At 45.4% G+C, this 20,603-nt stretch overlaps 1 protein-coding gene across 1 annotated transcript in view; it reads left to right on the top strand.

Annotated features, from left to right (window-relative positions):
* LOC148039847 (altered inheritance of mitochondria protein) overlaps positions 1-20,603 on the top strand; it is a 77,985-nt gene that overhangs the window by 17,339 nt on the left and 40,043 nt on the right. The window lies entirely within an intron of this gene.

Raw genomic sequence — 20,603 nt, 5'->3', positions numbered from 1 at the left:
AAGCTATAAGAATGGATAATGGGGGTGAGCATGTTTCAAATGAATTCAAAAGGTTTTGTGAGATGCATGGCATTAAGAGGGAGTTGACAACCCCTTACAATCCTGAATCAAATGGCGTGGCTGAAGATATAATATCACACTTTGTGAGAGTCAGATGCATGTTGTCCACAGCTAATCTCAGGTAGCAGTTCTGGGGAGAGGCTCTTAAATGTGCAGTTCATGTGTGCAATTGCTCTTCCAATAAGATTTTGCTATTCCACGAAAAGAGCATTTAGTTTGTAAGCTGAAATACAACTTATATGGGTTGAAGCAAGCCCCCAGACAGTGGTATAAAAAGTTTGATACTTTATGCCCAGCCATGGATTCAAATGCAGTCATGTAGATCACTGCTTATACACTAAAAAGATTGATAATGGAACCTTATTGTGCTGATTTTATATGTGGATGACATTTTGATTGATGCGGGAAAGCATAAGAGTACTCTACATGCTCTTAAAATGCAGATGAGTTCAGCCTTCTCAATGAAAGATTTGGGAGTAACTGAACACATTTTGGGCATGCATATTAAAAGAGATTGAGGGCAGCACTTGTTTCTCTCACAAGACAAGTACATTAGCAAAGTACTTGACAAATTTAATATGGCTGATGCTAAGCCTCTTGGTGTGCCTTTACCACCATATACAAAGCTTAGTAAAGCTGATTGCCCAAAAGATGGTGTAGCTGCTATTGCTATGGAGGGCATATGGGCAAAGCTCCATTTGAGGTGGTTAAGGGTGGCAAGAAGATACCACCTATTTTGTAAACTAAGGATAAGATCTTTGAGGCTGATCGTTATGTTGAAAACTTGGATGTAGCCTATGCAAAGATAAAATATGCACTTCAGAGATCGCAAGAAAAGCAATAGAGGGCGTTTGATCGCCACAGACGTGCTTTGCAGTTTGCAGAGGGTGATTATGTATTGTTGCGTTTTGAAAAGGCAAGGCTGAAAAAGATGAAAGGAAGAGAAAGATTGTATCTGAAGTTGAGTATGAGATACTATGGGCCCTTCCAAGTGTTGAAGAAGATCAGTGATGTGGCATATTGATTGAAATTACCTCCACATTGGTTGATACACAATGCCTTTCATGTCAACCTGTTGAGGTCTTTTCGTGGTAATGTGCCAGAGGATATATTTACTAAAATTTAGCCTGAGGTTGAGGAGTTAGATGAGATTTTGGTACTCGAGCAGATTTTGGCACATAAAGAAAGAAAGGTCAAAAGTAAAGTTTCCAGGAGATACTTGGTGAAATTTTAGAATTATTCACCAATGGATGCCAAATGGATGGAAAAGGATGACTTGGCAAACCATCCTCAGTTGTTGTAGCTTTACCTAGACGCCTTTCAGCTAGAGCCGACTTTAGTTCGGGCTCCGTTAGGTTCAACAGACCAAGGGTCCGGAGTATTGCATGATGCTCAAGGGGTAGGTAGCACTTCCACTCCTCTAGTTATGGATAGCTCTCGTATGTAGTGGATCTTGGATGTATTCAGCATGTATCCAAGATACTACGCTGACAATATGTTTGCCATGAGGTCACTACATAGTGTACTAGTCACTGTGAGATGTATGCAGATAAATATGAGTTTCAACCGGACATTGAAACTATACTTTTGCATCAACTTATGATTAATTTGACATGAATTTTGCCTCAATTTTGAGACAAAAATTCTGTTAAGTTTCAGCTCAGTTTTTGATCAGCTTGAGAAACCGTTTATGGTAACTTTTGGGATCAGTTTTGCATTGATTGTTGGTCAATTTTTGTCATGAGTTTGTGATCAGTTTGGGGTCACATTTACAGTAGTTTGTGATCAGTTCTCAAATCAGCAAGTGATCAGTTTATAAAGATTATGCTCAGTTTTCAATGGTTTACATTTGGTTTCATGGACAATAGCATATGTTATGATGCCATTGATGTTTTAGTCATGGCTTATGCTTGGTTATACTATGCTATGGTTTGGTTTTGCCAGACGAGTTGAGCTCATGAGAAATAGACATGTCACATGATAATCTAGCAATGTTTTTGAGATTCTTTGTGAGTCTTATGTTATGTTATGATCGGTTGGTAATTTTCAGCATGTGTTGGGCATATGGAATGGTTGAGCAACAGTGCTCAATGTTGTGTTAACTATAAAGCCTTGTGGAAATTCTAGTACACTATTTTACTTTTGATGCATCTGATAGTGCAATCGAGGATGATTTCAAGGATTTTAAGGGGGAGGGCTATCATGAGAATATGTATTTTTGAAATCTCACTTAACATGTGGATTAATTTTTAATCACATGATTAAGTAAATGTTGCACGTGTGAGGTGTAGCTAGGATTAGAGTAAATTTACGAGCCGAGGACCCGAGGAAATCATGGGATATCAAAGGAAAAAGTTGTTATAAGATATGCCGCACAAGTACTTGGTAGTATCTGGTGCCAGTTGTTGGCCTAGGTCATTCATTTGGTCATAAGTGTCAGTTGGTGACAGTAGAGAAGTGGCGTTTAATGGTACCTAATGCCAATCTGATGGTCAAAGATGGCGCAGAGATACTCGGGTATGGAAGTTGGCTGCCAATTTAATTATTGGCCAGTCAGATTATTTTTTAGGGCACAAATAATTATTAGATTAATTTTTAGTATGTAAAGACTAAAAATTAATACTTAATTAATTTAGTATGTAAATACTTAATTATGAATAATGATGGAAAAACCGTTTGAGAAGACTGCCACTTGTAAAAAATGCCCATGCAACACTGAAAAATGTCTTTAGAGATTGAAGAGATGCATTTTTAGTGTATTCAGCTTGCAAGAGAGAGGGAGGAGATGCTATTGGTCTAATTTGCAGCCATTGGAGGATTTTTTGAGTATAGTACGGGGGAGTTTCGAAAATGGGGGAAATAGAAATGGAAAAAACTGGAGTTTCGGAGTTTCAATGAAATATTGGAAACGGAGAAACGACTTTTCGGATTGTACACTAAAATAAATACAGTATTATGTGGATATGTAACTATATCAATGCCTACAACAACATATATCCGAATTTCATACAAAACTTTGAGTCTTCATGTCATATGATTAAAATCATGATTCATTACACATGTCACGACTCATGAGTGAAGATTGAGGAGTCAAGACTGAGGACTCAATGGTTGAAAGTTAAGACAACTTAATACAATTAAGACTCAATTTTCAAAACTTAAGGCAACAAAATGAATTAGAATTTATGACTCATGAAAAATCTATGATCTAAAGAGCAGTGAAGACTAATATCAAGAACAATGGAACAAGAATCAAGATGCATAATAAGTGGGATCAAGATACAATGATACATGTAATTATGTCATGCGAATAATCTATCAAAACTCCAAAGTCCAGTGAGGCTATAAGTATCAACATCAATGAACAACTGGCAACTGTAGTCTGGACTTTGTAGTGCTAAGTTGACTTCTGTATATCATGACTCATGACTCATGACTCATGACTCATCCGGACTCTGAGGATCTGTGTACCATCTCCTCGTCCGACTCTGAGGACCCTGATCGAGAAGTTGATGAAGCAGCCTCAGTCTCATTCTCAAACTCTGGCTTTGACTCTGCTTGTGATGCACGATCACGTGTGGCCCTCACTCTAACCCTTCTCTGTGCACGAGTCTCATGCATCGGTGTCGCAGCTCCTCATAGAGCATGGAGTAGATATCCCGCTCCTCCTGTGGTGTCTACGGAATGTTATACACCTTCTCTATATCAATCTTGTCAACATTCACCTGTAAAGGTGAACGAGACAATGTTATATCATATGAGAGGAGATTCAACATGCTCAATGTTTATACATATCACAATTTACAATCCAACTTCCAAGCAAATTAGCAATGCTAATTGTCAAGGACTCAAGGAAAGTTAATTTTACATAATACTAATCATTACCAATTTACCTGTGAAGGCTCAGGGGATAGAGCGGTCCTCTTAAGAAGCTGGAGATTGCAATGGCAAAACACTAAATGCTCGAGTTGGGTAGTTGTGAGCTTTTTTTTTTTGGTGTGGAAGAGGGCCCATGTGCTCCAGTTCCTCTCAGCAGGCACTGAACTACAATCTTGTGAGAGGAATCGAATGGCAATGCGTTTCTATTCAAATTTAAGAGATTGAGGTTAAGTAATTGGCAATTGCTAATATGCAAGCTGTAAAATCAACATTTGAGTAGGTAATAGATTATAGAACATATTACCTAGGTTGCATAATGCATTAGATAATCAAGATTCTAAATATAAAAGTCACCAATCACATATCAAAGTAGGAGCACAATTGCTGTATTTTTCCCATCAAGAGACATGCTAAAGCTAAGTCTCTCGAAGCCTAGCTGTGGGTCGGCCAAAATGAAGAGAATGATTGCGGAATGCGAATAAATCATTCTCTACTCTCCTCATCATATCTATATCATCCCCTGTGAGGCGCCTCATGTATTCCAATAAGCCCTCCTCTAACTCCTCACTAGTATATTACTCCTCACTGTGCCAAAGGACATGCAAGATATACGTGATAGCATAGATTGGTTTATAGAACCAATCTCATCGTGCATTCCATACTGCATGAATGCCATCAACTATTCAGTGCAAAGGATAATGGATCATAGATAAAATAAGTTAAAAACTTAGAAGTTAGAATAATGATTAATCATCAAGGAGTTGCTAATACCAAATAATTACATGTGTAAAAGTTAAACAAAAACTTACTTGTCTTGGGGTGAAAAGCTATTGTGAAGCAAGACCTTGCCAATTTTATCATATACTCATATAGAAGCTTCAAAGTACTTCCTTTCATATCAGTGATGCGCAATACAATGTAAATAGAAGTGAAACTTTTCACCAATGCCTCTGTCTTAATCCACCAACTCTCATTTAAAATATTGCGCCTAAAAGCAAGAGCCTTTGGAGACTCTCTCTCACTCCATGTGAGCCATTCTTGGCATGCAATAGTTCGTATCAAATTTGGACGGACCCGTATCAACCTCTTCAATATAATAAATATATAAGCAAATCTAGTGGTAGAGGGCTTCAATAGCTCAAGTGTGCTATTGGCTCGAAACATACTTGTGAGGGATTGCCTCTTCTTTACAAATCTTACCATGCTTGTTGTCGTCTTGAAAATATCATCCACCCAAGATGCTTCCATTATTATCCATTATCTATCACCAGCTGCACTACATTTTGGACTCCTATGTCCATGATGACCTGTCGCATGTGCTCCCAAATGAAAGCTCCTATGATGGTAAGACTTGAGGCGGCAGAGGCATCGATGGCCTTAATGAACATGGTGCTTTACATAAAGACACTAAAACATTGTAAACATTCCTTCGGCGCATATCTAACCATCCATTGCATAATATTGTGCATCCATATTTTACCCATGTCTCCTTTAAGGGCTTCAATTGAGCCTCTATGGATGCTTTCTCCTTTCAAAGCTCTCGTGTGCATAATGCATCTACGGATGGGCCTTTCCACTCACACCCTATGCGGTAAGCCCTGATTGTCTTCTTCCATTGATGTGTAGTGGCCACATTGAAAGGGATAGTACACCGAATAAATAAGCGTGTGAGTTCCCTAGTTGTCTCCACAACCGCTTGCCTCTGAAGTCCTGCATGGACACTTGCACCATGCAAGGAATCCTTTTGCCCACCACCACTAGAAGATGGCAATGGGGTCCTTTTTGCACTTGGACCCGATACGGATATGGATTCATTTCTTTTTGATGGGCTTCTGGCACCTCCAATTTGGCTAGTGTTACTAGGCCTACTAGCCTCTCTTTGCTCCACTTGTGCTTCATTAGCCTGATGTGGTGTTGGATGAGAGGATTCATCCTCTTCTAGCTTAATACCCATAGGCTTTCGACACCAAAGAGTCTTTCACGTACGTTACGCTCCCCGATTTCTCCAATCCACAATAGTTGCACCGCCACTTCTTTGATCCACTGGAGCCCTCGTATCCCTTGATTGGAGTGACGTGCCTTCAATATGGATTTGGCGTCATGATATAATGATTAGCCTTTAGGTAATGGATTATGGAAAGAAAAAGGAGGAGGAGGAGGAGGTAATGGATTATGGAAAGAAGAAGAAGAAAAAGAATAAGAAGAAGAAGAGGAAGAGAAAGAGGAAGAGGAAGAGGAAGAGGAAGGTGGAAGCTAGAGTGTGCCGCGGGAAATGAGAAAGAGGAAGAGGAAGAGGAGAAAGAGGAAGAAGAGGAAGAGGAGGAGGACTTAGGAGGAGGTGGGAGTTGGAGTTTTCCGCGGGAGTCGAGAGCTGGAGTAAACGTGATGTTGTCTGCTGAAGCTTGGATCCGAACTCAAATCGCGATCCGGGGTGTTGGATAACCAGCATCTATACGAGCCGCAAGATTGCGAAACGGCGGTTTGCCGATTCCGTTCCGGTCCGAAATGGCTGGTCCGTTTCTGAGCTGCCAAAATAGCGTTTCGAGATACTATGCTTCTGAGGCAACCAATGTCAAAGATGACGTACCAGCGAGACAGTAGGGTTTGTGGGGAGGAATGCGGAGTGAACTCGGCAAACATGGAGAAGAGAAGAGAAGAGAGAAGAAACTCTGATGAATGGAATGATGTTTTGAATCATGGAGTGAATGTGATACAAGGGAATAAGGGTGCCATAGCACAAAGAAGATGATGAAGATAGCCACAAACCACAAACCACAATGTCCTCCTAAAGGGGGGTGAGGGTAGTGGAGAGGTCGGAGAGAAGAGGTGACGATTGAATGAATCAGCCATAAGGAATGAATGAGAGAGTGGCCTATAAATAGGCACAGTCAGTCTAGGGTGGTGCCCCTTTTTGGGGCTGCAAAACCTAAATGCAAAATGCAAAAATGCAAAAACGTAAACTGCTGGTGAAGGGTTTCTCAACATCCCTTCTCAAGCCCAAAAAGGGAAATAAGAGAAGAGTGAGGTGGAGATGCAATGCTACATGTTGAAGAATGCTCATGCAGTAGGTGCCACTTGGACAGTGTTCCTCGTGGGGAAATTGTTGACTTGCCCAAGCGCCCTAGTATAAAGATGATGAAAACATGCAATGCATAGGAGGAATGTTGGACTTTGTGTGGTGTTGAGAACCATAAGGATATGCCCGTACTCGATCTCGCTAGTTGGCTCTATGCAGACCAAGTGACCAAGGCAAGAAGAGGAGGAAGAAGATATAGAGGATCCCTAAGATCCAAGATTTTCACCCGAAAGGTAACCTGCAGTAAAGAAGAGTAGATAGAGTGAACTGGAGAATCCGAAACTCAACCTCAAGAGAGAAGCCACTAGCTTCGTGCATCCATGCGGGAAGGAATACGAAGGCCTTGTCACCAAGTTGTGGTTGAATCTCCAAGGCCTCGATCTCGGTAGATCCTCGAGATCTTGGGTATCAATAGGTGAGATGACCGCTGGAAGGAAGCCACCCCATCCAAGGGTAGAAGAAGAAGGTAAAAGGCCCTGCCAAGGTGTGCGAAGGACTGAGCGGTGGGTGGGGACTCCTTGTGAAACTAGAGGAATAGGCGCCCCCTTTGAAGTTGCAATAGATGTAGATGCCCACTCGGAGGGCAAAGAAAGATTCCCCTTTGAATCCCCCTCTGAGGTAGATAGGGAATCCAAAAACTCATGGATCACGGATGTCGAAATGTTTGAGGATGAAGGAAGTGCCGCGGTCGTGCCATAGAAGGTATCTAGGGTGGTAAAGAACTCCCAGAGGTGGCCTCTCGAACTTGAGTAGGCGAGGGTGAAGGGTGGGTTTTAGACTAAGCAATGAGTGGGCAACAGTTGTTGTGCTAAGAAATGCACTTAGCCACTTAAACAATCCCAAAACATGCTTATTTTAGGCTTATTTTAGCCAAAATCCTAAAAGGGGAGCAGATTGAGAAAGTTAAGTGGGAGAGAATCTAGAACCCTAATTTTCTATAAATTGGCAGCTAGCCCTCTACTCTTTTACAATCTCGTTTTTGCAGGTTTCAGGTGTTACCAACTTGCTATCCACACCCCAGTCACGGAGGACATCTCAGCCCTTGCTGTCCATCACTGTTCCCTACAGTCTGGCGCTTGTTTCCAGCCCTCCACACGCTGATTGCTGGTGTTTCTACCTGGCGACTGACTGTTGTTCATCTGCACTGCTGTCGTATAGCCTATCACGCCAGCAAACTGTTGCGTTTGCAAGCTCCAGCTGCCGCCCTGACAATTTTCTCTCTTCTATCTGTAGTCACTGCAGTCTTTCTCTCTCCTATAGGCTGTCTTGCTTGCGTTTTCAGTCTTTCTCTCTCCTGCAAGCTCCGTTTTTAGTCTTTCTCTCTCCTCGTTACTGTTTGCATCAGATCTAGCTTCTCATTGCTGCGTTTGCTGGTGTTCGACATCCGGAGGCTGCCTTGCTGCGATTCAGGATCCGTTCGGAGTACGACACACTCTCCGGCTCATTATCCTTGCCCTGATCCTAGAGATACATGAGTTCGAGGTTCAGTATTCATTCATTGTATAGTGTGTTTGCTGCATTAGCATCGTATTATTAGTAGTCATATCATTTCATTTATTCACCGTGTTCATTGTCTCTGAGTTACTCTAACCCTAATCCTAACCGTGTTCTTTTTATCAGTTTGTGCTTTGTCGTACGGTTTCTATTTATGTTCCTGTGTTAGGGTATTTTTTTAATATGATATCAGAGGCTGATACTCTCTGAGAAACCTAGGCCTTTGATCTGAAAGCTCTTCGCAAGAAGCAAGAATAACAGTAGGTTCAAATGACTTCGAACACATCAATACCGATTCAGTCTCCAGATCAGCCTATGCTAAGAAATGAGCGAGAGTGGGCCGATCAGCTTGCTCCACAAAGTTCCGACATGGTGGGAGAAATATCTGAGTACATGGAAGAAAAGATAGGCAAGCTGACCTCTGAGGAATATAAACTGATCATAGCCTATCGACAAAAGAAGATAGAGAAGCTCGACCGAAGGATTTCCCTTCAAGAAAAGCTTCTAAAGGAAGGTATGCATGGATTTCACTCTTCAGATGTTGTGCGTAAGTCTGATGATGTTGCAGGGCCGTCGAGACCTCCATCAGGGATGGGCCCCCCCTCTTGGAGAGCAAGATCCGGAGTATGTTCCATTTTTTCAGACTGTTCCATCCTCTCCGGTGCAAGATACTTTTGATTCGTTTTTTGTGCATTTTTCTTTTACCTTTTCTGTTTTGCAATATACTAGTAGAGATCATGTGGAAGAAAGAGTCCAGTCTGTTGACTACGGAAAAGGTCTTCTAGAGGACCAATTCTTGTATGTTAACACACGTTACGGGGATTATAAGAAAAAGCCAGGTAACTCTTCTTCTATCCTTCCTTCTTTTGCGTCTACTTCACATAATCAAAATGAATTTGGTGTTCCTTTCACTTCATTACATGGTTTATCATCATCTTCACAGTTTCATTTTTAGTCTTTAAATGATAAAAATGACAAAAAAAAATCTGCACCTCATACATCTCACTTTCAAAACCCACCCATCCCACCACATTCTTTCGCTGTTTCACCACTTGCATTTACACTATTTATATTTCCATTTCAGACACCTCATGTCTCATCGCACATCACTCCGGGGGGTTATGGAAACATAGGCACATCCTTTAGGACCTCATCCTTCCCTCAGCGTGGTGGTGTTCCACCTACCTCATACACACTTTCGAGATCATTGCAGCCTAGGTATCCCACTCAGTCTCTCCCGAGTGTGGATCAGTTGCCTCCACAGTTTGCCTCCATGGCATTGCCTAGTGGACCTTCTGGTCATAATGCTGTGTCCTAGCCTTACTTTGGACAAGGCTACTGTGTCCCAGTGCCTCCACCTACACCGGCACCTTATGGAAACATTCATGTTCCAGTGCCTCCGCATCAATCGGTACTTATTGGACACTTACAGCCTACTTCTGCCTACCCACCTCTTTCCCCTCCTTCTTACTCTTATCAGACACTCACCTCCACCATCTTTCCCACCATCATCTTACTTCACCCAACCGACACCTCATGGTTCTAGCTCATCTTCTGCCAATAATGCATTTAATGACAAGACTCGTTTTAACGAGTCAAACTTTACTACTTGGTTGAATTTGATGAGACATGTCCTTGATTCATAGAACCTATGGGATCTAGTGCAGGGGTTGCAACCCCAACCCGATCCCGCATTTGTTCCATACAAGGTCGTCCGCTCATGGAAGGCTAGGAATGCCTTCGCTATTGTCGAGTTGATGCAGGGCTTATTGCCAGTTTCATTCTTAGCTTCAGCATTTTGACTTAGCGTCAAAGTGATGGGCACACTTGACTGACCGCTATGCGGCTCGAGATAGGACCCGTCGTATTAATCTTGACCATGAGCTTCAGCTTTTTAAAATCACTGACTAGGATGACTTGAAAGTCAAGTTGGCTGAGTATCGGCATCTCCTCGCCGAATTCTCCACTATGGGGACTCCCAAGTCCTCTGACGATCAGGTCACATTGTTCCTAAATAAACTCCCCAAGAAATACTTCAATTTTGTGGAAGAAATAGTTTCAAAGCCTACCATGCCTACATTCTATGAATTTGAGTGTCAGTTGTTGCATTATGCACGGTTGTTCGATTAGTTTCATATGAATTCCTCTTCAGAGGGGGCTCTTTTTGCTCATTCTCAGAAAGGGCAACAAGGGAAGGGCAAACCAAATCAAACCTCCACTCAAATTCAAAATCAAACTCAAAAGCTAAACCAATCTGGGGATTCTCAATGAAACTCCCAGTCACAACTCAAACCTGGGTGGCAGAATGTACCTAAAAAGAATAGGTATTGTCAACATTGTCAAAAGACTAGCCATTTTGACGACGAGTGTGAATCAAAGGCACGAGACATAGCACCAAAACCTAAGTCTCAGACCCTCTGTCGGGCAACCCCCAGCAGGGAAGGCAGGGTGATGGCAAGGGGCAATCTAAAGGTCAGACTCACACTGCTACTGCACAGCCATCTCCGTCGACAACGTTCTCAACTCCAGAGGGCTTGTTTGACTGGTCTGCAGAGGCCTATATCGTCTCTATAGAGACATCATATGCGAGTCTCGTCCACATCTGTGAGTTGCCTCTCGACGAGGTTACTGCAGAGGCCCACTCGTCACAGCCGAGCACTTCAGCTTCAGTTTGGATTGTGGACAGTGGAGCTACACATCACATGACTCCTATAGAGGACATTTTCCGTACCCGAGCCCCTGCAGCCGGGCGGGTTCGTGTAGGAAACAACTCCTCGGTCAAGATTCAGGATCAAGGTTGCATTAGTTTTGCCACTGACAAGGATCCCGATCTGGATTCATTGGACAATGTATATCATGTCCCTCAGCTTGGGGTGAACTTGTTATCGGTTCAGCAGCTTTGCCGGTTGGGGCGAGTAGTTTTCTTTACAACGACCACAGTCGAGGTCCTTGACTCTCTGGCTGGTTTAGTGATTGCTCGCAGTGAGGCACAACCTAATGGCCTATACCACATGATACACTTTTTGACTGAGCTGACCGCCGAAGGCTTTGTGTTTCATAGCTTCCAGGTCTTAGCCACATGCACAATGAGCGTCTTTGGCATTTTCGCTTAGGGCCTCTTGGTTATGACTCACTTTATGAGTTGTCACGCCATGAGTTGGTTGAGGGCCTTCCACGCCTGAAGCTAGCTTGAGATGTCTGTAAAGCTTGTCAGCTTGGGAAGCAGTAGCGTATCTCATTTCCTCAGCAGTCTACACATAGAGTTGAGAAGTCTCTTAGATTGATTCACGTTGATCTTTGTGGGCCGACATCCACTGCTGCTTTGAACGGCGCGCTGTACTTCTTTTTGATAGTGGATGATCATTCTTGATACATGTGGGTGTACTTGATGCTTTTACATATTTTTCTGCTTGGGTGTTGCTGGTTCATAACCAGATTGGTCGTCGTGTTGGGTGTATGAGGAGTGATAGCGGTGGTGAGTTTATCTTCCACGAGTTTTTCGAGTTTCTACAAAAGCATGGCATTTCTCGCCAGCTCACCTCTACCAACTCCCTCTCAGAATGGAGTCATAGAGCGCAGGAACCGCAGTCATGGAAATGACACGCTCTATGCTGTTTGCAGCAGAGCTTCCTGAGCGCCTTTGGATCGAGGCTGTTAACACTTCGGTATACATGCTCAACTGGGGCCCGACTGCAGCTCTTCCTTAGAAGATCTCGTATGAGGCATTTTTTGGCTCTCGGCCTGTTATTTCCCATTTCAGAGTCTTTGGGTGTTGTGCGTACACACACACACACGCCTGATGACAAGATAGGTAAACGTACTTCCCGAGCTGATCTCCTTATTTTTGTGGGACATTCCTTTGAAGTGAAAGCCTAGCCTTTGTTCGATCCTCGGACAAACAAGGTGATCGTTAGGCAGGATGTTGTTTTTGATGAGAGGGATAGCCTAGGACAGCCCTTCGATGCACACACCTATCGTTTTATTGTAGGAAAACTTCTTTGGTTAATTTACACTAGGCCAGATTTAGCTTACTCACTTAGCATACTCAGTCAGTATTTCACAACACCTAGGATGTTACATTGAATCACATGTCTTCGTCTGTTGCTATTTGCGGTGTACTTTTTCTTATGGCTTGACATATGGTTCTGGTTTATGTTTGTAGGGGTATACTGATTTTGATTGAGCAGGAGATCCTGACATCCGGCGTTTCCATGGCGGCTACCTCTTTACCTTGGGTACGGCTCCCATTTCTTGGTCCAGCCGTAAGCAAGAGACAGTGGCAGCTTCCACGGCCGAGGCTGAGTACCGGGCTCTCTTCGATGGCACCGTCGAGGCCATCTATCTGAGGAGTTTACTGGCGGCGCTTCATTTTGTCAGAGATCATAGCCTGGTTTCAGGCAGGCAGCAGCTGCACAGTCCAGCTGCACAGTCGGACTGTGCAGTCGGACTGCCACGTGGCAGTCCGACTGCCTGCAGCTGATTTTTATCAGGCTGCGCCCTATTTTGGCGCCCCATTCTAGGCAGATTTTTGCCTATTTATTGCTGACGTTTTCAGCAGTCTGGCATTCATTCTCTGTCGCAGATTACAGACCGGTGCCGTGCAGATCTCTGTCTCTGTTCGCAGATTTCAGACAGCAGACAGTGCAGACTGCAGCAGACTTCGAGGTGGACAGCAGGTCGCATCGTCGAGGTGGAGACACGCAGTCCAGCGCACTGCGCCCGTGTATATCTTTGTATTCAGCATTCTTTATACAGCAGATCTTCAGTGTACACTGTCTCTTTCTCTCCCTTCTCTCTCTGCGTTCTCTCACTCTCAGTCCTACGCTTCCGCACCGCTGCACTCTGACATGGTATCAGAGCAGTGTTTGAGGGCTGACTGAGCGCAGAATCAACCTGAAGAGGAGTTTCCATCGCGACACAAATTTGCGTTTTTTGCGTTTAAGGGCAGACAGGAGGGCTGCGCCTTGGAACAAGGCTGAAACGAGTGTGGGCGCACAGGAAAGGAGTACAGGTGGTGGATTTGCTGCTGTTTACTGCTGTTTCACGCGGAGAAAGTTTGAGTTTTCAACCTAAAAGTGCAGGTTTTGCTTTTTCATCGCCTCCGGCGGGTGAAGAAGCTTCGGGACGCTGAAGAGCCTTAGCAGGCTGAGTCTACTCAGTCAGAGGGGGCTGCTTTTGCGTTTGAGAAGGCATTGCAGGTGAAGATGTCTACAGAGATGGACCTGGAGTTCCAGGCGATTATGGACCGGAAGGTGCCTGTCCTACCGGCTCTTCCTACAGATCAGAAGCTCGACGGCGACAACTACCGCATATGGCGCGTTATGATGTTGGCCATTCTGGAGTCCTATGATTTGGCGGAGTTGGTACAGGAAGATATTGACCGGCCTTCGGTAAGAGATGAGTCCAAACTCTCTTCCGATGCTCGTGCGGAGTTGGCCAGGGCCCAGTCTCATTGGGACAAACTGAATGCCAGGATTCGATCCTTTCTCTTTCTATTATGCACTACAGCCGTGATCGCTCACATCGAGCACTTGACGGTGGCTCGTGAGATATGGCTGGAGCTTGATCAAATGTACAATCGGATGACCCTGATGAAGAGGCTTTCTTTGGAGGTATAGATGCGGACCTTGTCCGTCAATAAGTCTTCTTTGCTAAGGGAACACATTAACAAGCTAAGGCAGCTACAGATGCAGGTTCAGAATGCGGGGAAGCCGATCTCCTCCGAAGACATGGTGATCACACTATTGTCCCAGTTGCCGCCACGATTCGGTACATTTTACTCTGCCCTTATTGCTTCGGGGCGAGAGTCTACTCTTCGGTGGGAGGAGTTGGTTCCTATGGTCTTGGACCAAGAGGAACAGTTAAAGGGACAGAATGCTTCCAAGACGGAGGCGTTGACAGGTCAAGCCTCTCAGAGGAAGGGGAAGGACCAAAAGAAGAAGAAGGGGGATAACAAGTCCAAGAAGGACAAGGAGAAGGACAAGGACAAAGACTCCACATGCCATATTTGTGGAAAGACTGGCCATTGGAAGAAGGATTGCCCTGACAAAGACTCGAAGGACACCAAGAAGAAGGAAACCAAGGATTCTGGAGCGGTGGCTGCACCCTCATCAGCTGCATTTCTACACTTAGTTGTCATTGAGGACGCTTCACCGAATGCTTCTGATGCTGCGATGGCGGCTTCCCAATCTCGAGAGTGGATTATTGATAGTGGTGCCTCACGGCACATGACTCCTTCATCAGATGGTGTTGCCCAGCTGCGACCTTCGCGTGGGCAGGTTCTCATTGGAGACAGCTCTTCAGTTTCTATTGCAGGTCGGGGTAAGATGCAGCTTATTCCGGATGGACGAGGTGGCACCCATACTTCAGAGGTTTTGCATGTACCAGGCTTGGGGTACCATCTCCTTTCAGTCCATAAGATTTGTTCCCTTGGTCTTCTGGTGGAGTTTGACAGTTCTACAGTGCGAGTCCTTGATCGTGAATCGAGGAAGGTTCTATCATCTGGATATGAGGAGAACGGCCTTTACAAACTGAAGTCTTCCACTGCCCTCTCTACTCTTCTTCTTACCTCACAGTCACAGTCTGAATTATGGCATGCTAGGTATGGTCACCTGAACTATGACTATCTTCGGAAGGCGTCACGGGGACAGCTTGTTCGAGGGTTGCCGGATATAGTGGTGAGCCAGCAGCCATGTGTCTCCTGCATAAGGGGGAAGCAGCATAGGGATGCCATTCCCCACACCGCTTCGCGGCGGTCTACTTCACCGATGGAGTTAGTATCTACGGATCTATGTGGCCCTATGAGGAATGAGTCCCTGCGTGGGAGCTCGTACTTCATGCTGATCGTGGATGACTATAGCAGGATGACATGGGCCTACTTTTTGGCACTAAAATCAGAAGCTTTCTCGCACTTCAAGGATTGGCTTCTCTTTGAGGAGAACCGATCAGGCCGGAAGTTGAAGACCTTGCGATCCGACAAGGGAGGTGAATTTGTCTCTAATGAATTTGCTCGGTTTTGTGCAGATAGAGGAATTCACCAGGAGTTTGCCAATACGAATACTCCACAAGAAAATGGTATTCTCGAACGGAAGAACCGTAGTGTGATCGAGATGGCGCGCACCATGATGGAGCACCGACAGACCCCCCAGGTTCTGTGGGCCGAGGCTGTGGCTACTGCAGTCCACATTCTTAACCGATCTCCTACTTCGGCCGTGGAAGGGATGACTCCATTTGAGGCGTATTTTGGGTCGAAGCCAGATGTTTCTTACTTTCGGGTCTTTGGGTGTGATGCCTATGTTCACATTCCCAAAGCTCACCGTGACAAATTCGAAGCGGCTTCCCGCAAACAGGTATTTGTTGGCTACAGCTCCCAGTCCCAAGGCTACCGACTCTATGATCCCGTCAAGCGGGATGTATATACTAGCCGTGATGTGCGGTTTGTGGAGGTTTCGGCTTCTTCAACGGGTGAGGAGCATCCCGTTCTTGGAGATCCAGGGGAGAGTTTGGCTCCTTCTACAGTTCCATTGGAGCCTGTGCCGTTTGATTATGATTCTGTTTCTGACACAGAGTCTACTGTTCCACCGGATCCTTCTGAGGAGTTACCACCGGTGGACATTCCAGAGTCTTCTGCTGATGGAGAACGACGAGGGGAGGTTCGGCCTCCTCCTCGCTGGGCCCGTGACACACTCCGTGATTCAGGGATCGAGGGGGTTCCTGAGGAGTGGGGACCGCAGGATGGTCCGCGGCGGTCACGGAGGCACCAGGCGCATTCTTCGGAGCTTGTGTGCTCCAATTATTGTTTGATGTCCCGAGTTATGCAGGATCGAGAGCCCACCTCCGTGAAGGAGGCTTTACAGTCCGCCCCATGGAAGAAAGCTATGGAAGCTGAGTTGGAGGCTATTGAGAGGAATGGCACTTGGTCACTTGTGCCACGCCCCCCGAAGAAGAAGGTGATTGGAGTCAAGTGGGTCTTCAAGACCAAATATCTCAGTGACGGTACTTTGGATAAGCACAAGGCTCGCCTTGTTGCTAAGGGTTTTGCCCAGCGCCCAGGGATTGACTGTCATGACATCTTTGCCCCTACAGCTCGTATGGCAACCATTAGAGCTGTTCTTGCTTTGGCTGGCCATAGGAGATGGCCTGTTTATCAGCTGGATGTAAAGTCGGCCTTCCTGAATGGTGTTTTGAAGGAGGAGATCTACGTTGAGCAGCCTCCTGGCTTTGGTTCTTCAGATGGGAAAGTCTACAGGTTGAAGAAGGCCCTGTATGGTCTCAAGCAGGCCCCGCGAGCTTGGAACGAGAAGATTGATTCGTTCCTCCAGACTCAGTTGGGATATCGGCGGTCCAAGGCCGATCCGCAGCTGTATGTTCACACTTCCGAGGATGGTTGTGTGCTGTTTGTATTATATGTTGATGATTTGATTGTCACAGGTGATGATGCATAGCAGGTCCAGGAGACAAAGTCAGCTTTACATCGGACGTTCGAGATGACGGATTTGGGGATACTCCATTTCTTTTTAGGACATGAGATTTTTCAGTCTCAGAGGGGGATCTTTCTCTCCCAACAGAGATATGTACAGGAGCTCTTGGTGTCTTTTGAGATGGAAGATTGTCGGGCCCTCTCTACTCCTATGGATCCGAACTGGAAGGCCACTTCCCACTCAGCTTCTCCTTTGGCGGATGCTTCCCGCTATCGACAGTTGATAGGGTCTCTGATTTGGCTTCTCAACACGAGGGTTGATCTATGTTTTGCTGTTGGGCTCTTGGCAGGGTTCATGAGTGAACCTAAGCCGGTGCATTGGCAGGCTGCTCAGAGGATACTTCGGTATCTGAGGGGGACGTCTGATTTGGGGATTCATTACCCCGCAGGGACAGATGGGTCAGATCTTGTACTTGCAGGTTGGAGCGACTCGGATTGGGCCGGTGACGTGGACCACAGGCGGTCTACAACAGGTTACTGCTTTACTTTGGGTGCGGGTGTTATTTCTTGGAGTAGCAAGAAGCAGCCCACGGTAGCCCTTTCGTCTACTGAGGCGGAGTATCGGGCCGCGTCTTCCACCACATGCGAGGTTGTGTGGCTTCGGAGACTGTTGGAGGAGCTTGGGTGCCCCCAGATTCGTCCTACATTGTTGCGATGTGACAATGAGAGTTGCATTGCCTTGGCGAGGAATCCTGTTTTTCATGCCCGGACGAAGCACATTGAGATCCAGTACCACTTCATCCAAGAAAAGCTTTTGGATGAGACCATCGCTGTGGAGTATTGCAAGACGGAGGATAATCTTGCGGATTTGTTTACGAAGGCGCTTCCTCAGGCTCTACTTCGGCAACATTCCAGATCCCTCAGGCTTCTGCCCTGTCCAGGCTCTGAGAGGGGGTGTCAGAGATCATAGCCTGGTTTCAGGCAGGCAGCAGCTGCACAGTCCAGCTGCACAGTCGGACTGTGCAGTCGGACTGCCACGTGGCAGTCCGACTGCCTGCAGCTGATTTTTATCAGGCTGCGCCCTATTTTGGCGCCCCATTCTAGGCAGATTTTCGCCTATTTATTGCTGACGTTTTCAGCAGTCTGGCATTCATTCTCTGTCGCAGATTACAGACCGGTGCCGTGCAGATCTCTGTCTCTGTTCGCAGATTTCAGACAGCAGACAGTGCAGACTGCAGCAGACTTCGAGGTGGACAGCAGGTCGCATCGTCGAGGTGGAGACACGCAGTCCAGCGCACTGTGCCCGTGTATATCTTTGTATTCAGCATTCTTTATACAGCAGATCTTCAGTGTACACTGTCTCTTTCTCTCCCTTCTCTCTCTGCGTTCTCTCACTCTCAGTCCTACGCTTCCGCACCGCTGCACTCTGACACATTTTCCATGTGACTCTCCCACAATTGTCGACTGCGACAACCAGAGTGCCATTGCCTTTGCGGGCAATCCAATCATCACACCACAGACACGACATGTGGGAGTCCACTTTCATTTTTCCAGAGAGCAGGTTGAGCTAGGCATTATTCGCCTAGAGTTTGTGCCTTCATCAGATAATTTTGCAGATATCTTGACCAAAGCAGTCAACCGGCCGGTTTTTCAGTACTTGCTACCCAGGATCGGCTTGGGTACACCCTCCTCTACTTCTTCAGCTTGATGGGGAGAGGGTGCTTTCCTCTTGCTTTCCGTTCCGGTTTGAGAGGGGGCGGCTCCTACTCTTGATCGTGACAGTGATTATGCTTACAGTTTTTTAGACATTACATTTACTTATTCTTTTGTATTGTATTATGGATATTTGTAACTTCATCTGCACTATCAGGATGACCTGATTGTAAAAAGGCACTTGGACAAGTGAACACTTCCCTTGTGAGGGCACTGTCCCAGTGGCACCATTGCATAGCATATTGCATGAGCATGACATCTTGCATCTCCCTTTGCATTACCCTATGAGGGCCGAGGAGAGGCGGGAGGTGAAATCTTACCTCGGGAGGAAAAAGCCATGGCTGGCATTGAAGCTCCAAGCTTTAGGTCTTTAATCCGGGCTGAAGTAATGCTGGGCCAAGCTTCATGATCAAGCTCTAATCTAAAGCTCTGATACCAGTTGAAAGGTGAAAAGGATCAAAGCTTGCTTGGAAGTGAGCTATGGCAGAGAGCAAGAGCAAAAAGAAAGAGAGACACAAATGGGAACTCCAACAGTCACAATGTGTGACTGGGCCTTCCTTTATTCAAATTGTCACTAAAAGAATAAAGAATAAAGTGACAGTGACAGGCGGTCGCCACCTGCAGTGTGCAGTGGCGGGTACTGTCAGTGTAGTAATACATGGGTGGCTAGGTAGAGGCGCCTTTATCCCCGACGAGAGAGAGAGAGAGAGAGAGAGAGAGAGAGAGAGAGAGAGAGAGAGAGAGAGAGAGAGAGAGAGAGAAACTAAATAAACCACCGTCACCTATCTAAACCCTTATATCCTCAAGTGTTACTCCCCCTCTTCATGTGCTACTTGATGTGGTCATAAGAATCCTCTTTTGTGAAATATAGCCTTAACTCCAAAATAGAATCTCCTGCTACCCAAAAAGTGTAAGCTTCAACTTTGTAAGACCCTATATCTCTTAAGTCCTAATACTTCTCTCCCTCCTATGGATTGCAAATATCCTACCCCCATATGGATCCTTAAAGTCATGGAGTGCTCAAATGCCCTAGTTACCTACTTTCATGAACCCTATGTTCCTAGCATGGTGGTCATAGAGCTCTCTCTCTCTCTCTCTCTCTCTCTCTCTCTAAAGTGAAATTGGTTGTTTTAGTTAAAGAAAAGACATTACAAGCTAGCAAGGTCACCCAATTAGGATGGATGGTACGAAAACTGTACCCACAATGTAGAATTGTTTATATTGCAAAACAATGCAACATTTTCTTCACCTTTTATAATTTTATACTGACGCAAGGGACAAGTGAGGCAATGGTATTCTTCTTCTTCTTCTTCTTACTTATTTGTATTCTTCTTTTGCACTTGTATCCAAATACGAGGAGGCTAATGGAAGCCTCCTTGTGATCAACATCAATGAGGTTGAGGCCAACTTAAGCTAGACAAAAGGAGGTGCCTTCCAATGACCAAAGGGATGAGAAGGCATGAGAGGGGAGTAGAAATTGTCAGTGCTAGAGCTTAGCAAACTAATAAGGGCCTAAAACATGTGGCGTGAGAGAGAGAGAGAGAGAGAGAGAGAGAGAGAGAGAGAGAGAGAGAGTGTGTGAGTAGGATCCGTGAGGCTTCTAGCTCCCTTTTGTTGAGGTGGTAGCATGCCCCTTCATACATGCAAACGGAAGGTCAATTCCCTGCATGATTGAGCACATTGGTTTGTATAGGTGTGCAATTCAATAGGCTCCGGTAGCTATGCATACTACACCACATTGTCATCCTTTTCTCATTGCTAGCTAGCTTGACAGAGCTATCTCTCTCTCTCTCATGTGCCTATAGTTACCGATGTTGAATAGGCAAGCTTTGACAAAGTTCGGGCTTGCATATGCTCTTGATCTTGATGATATTTGATAGGCTGCTCTTTCGACGAAAACTTGGTGGAATAGCATGTGCCCAAGGGAGACGTGGTATGGCATTGAATGGAGTATGCAAGTTG

This window comes from Lygodium microphyllum, chromosome 2 (genome assembly GCF_053477565.2).
Source record: "Lygodium microphyllum isolate KBCC chromosome 2, Lygodium_microphyllum_v1.1.10, whole genome shotgun sequence".
NCBI lineage: Eukaryota > Viridiplantae > Streptophyta > Polypodiopsida > Schizaeales > Lygodiaceae > Lygodium > Lygodium microphyllum.
Note: the sequence above shows the minus strand (reverse complement) of the source record. Positions and strands in the feature narration are given on the sequence as shown.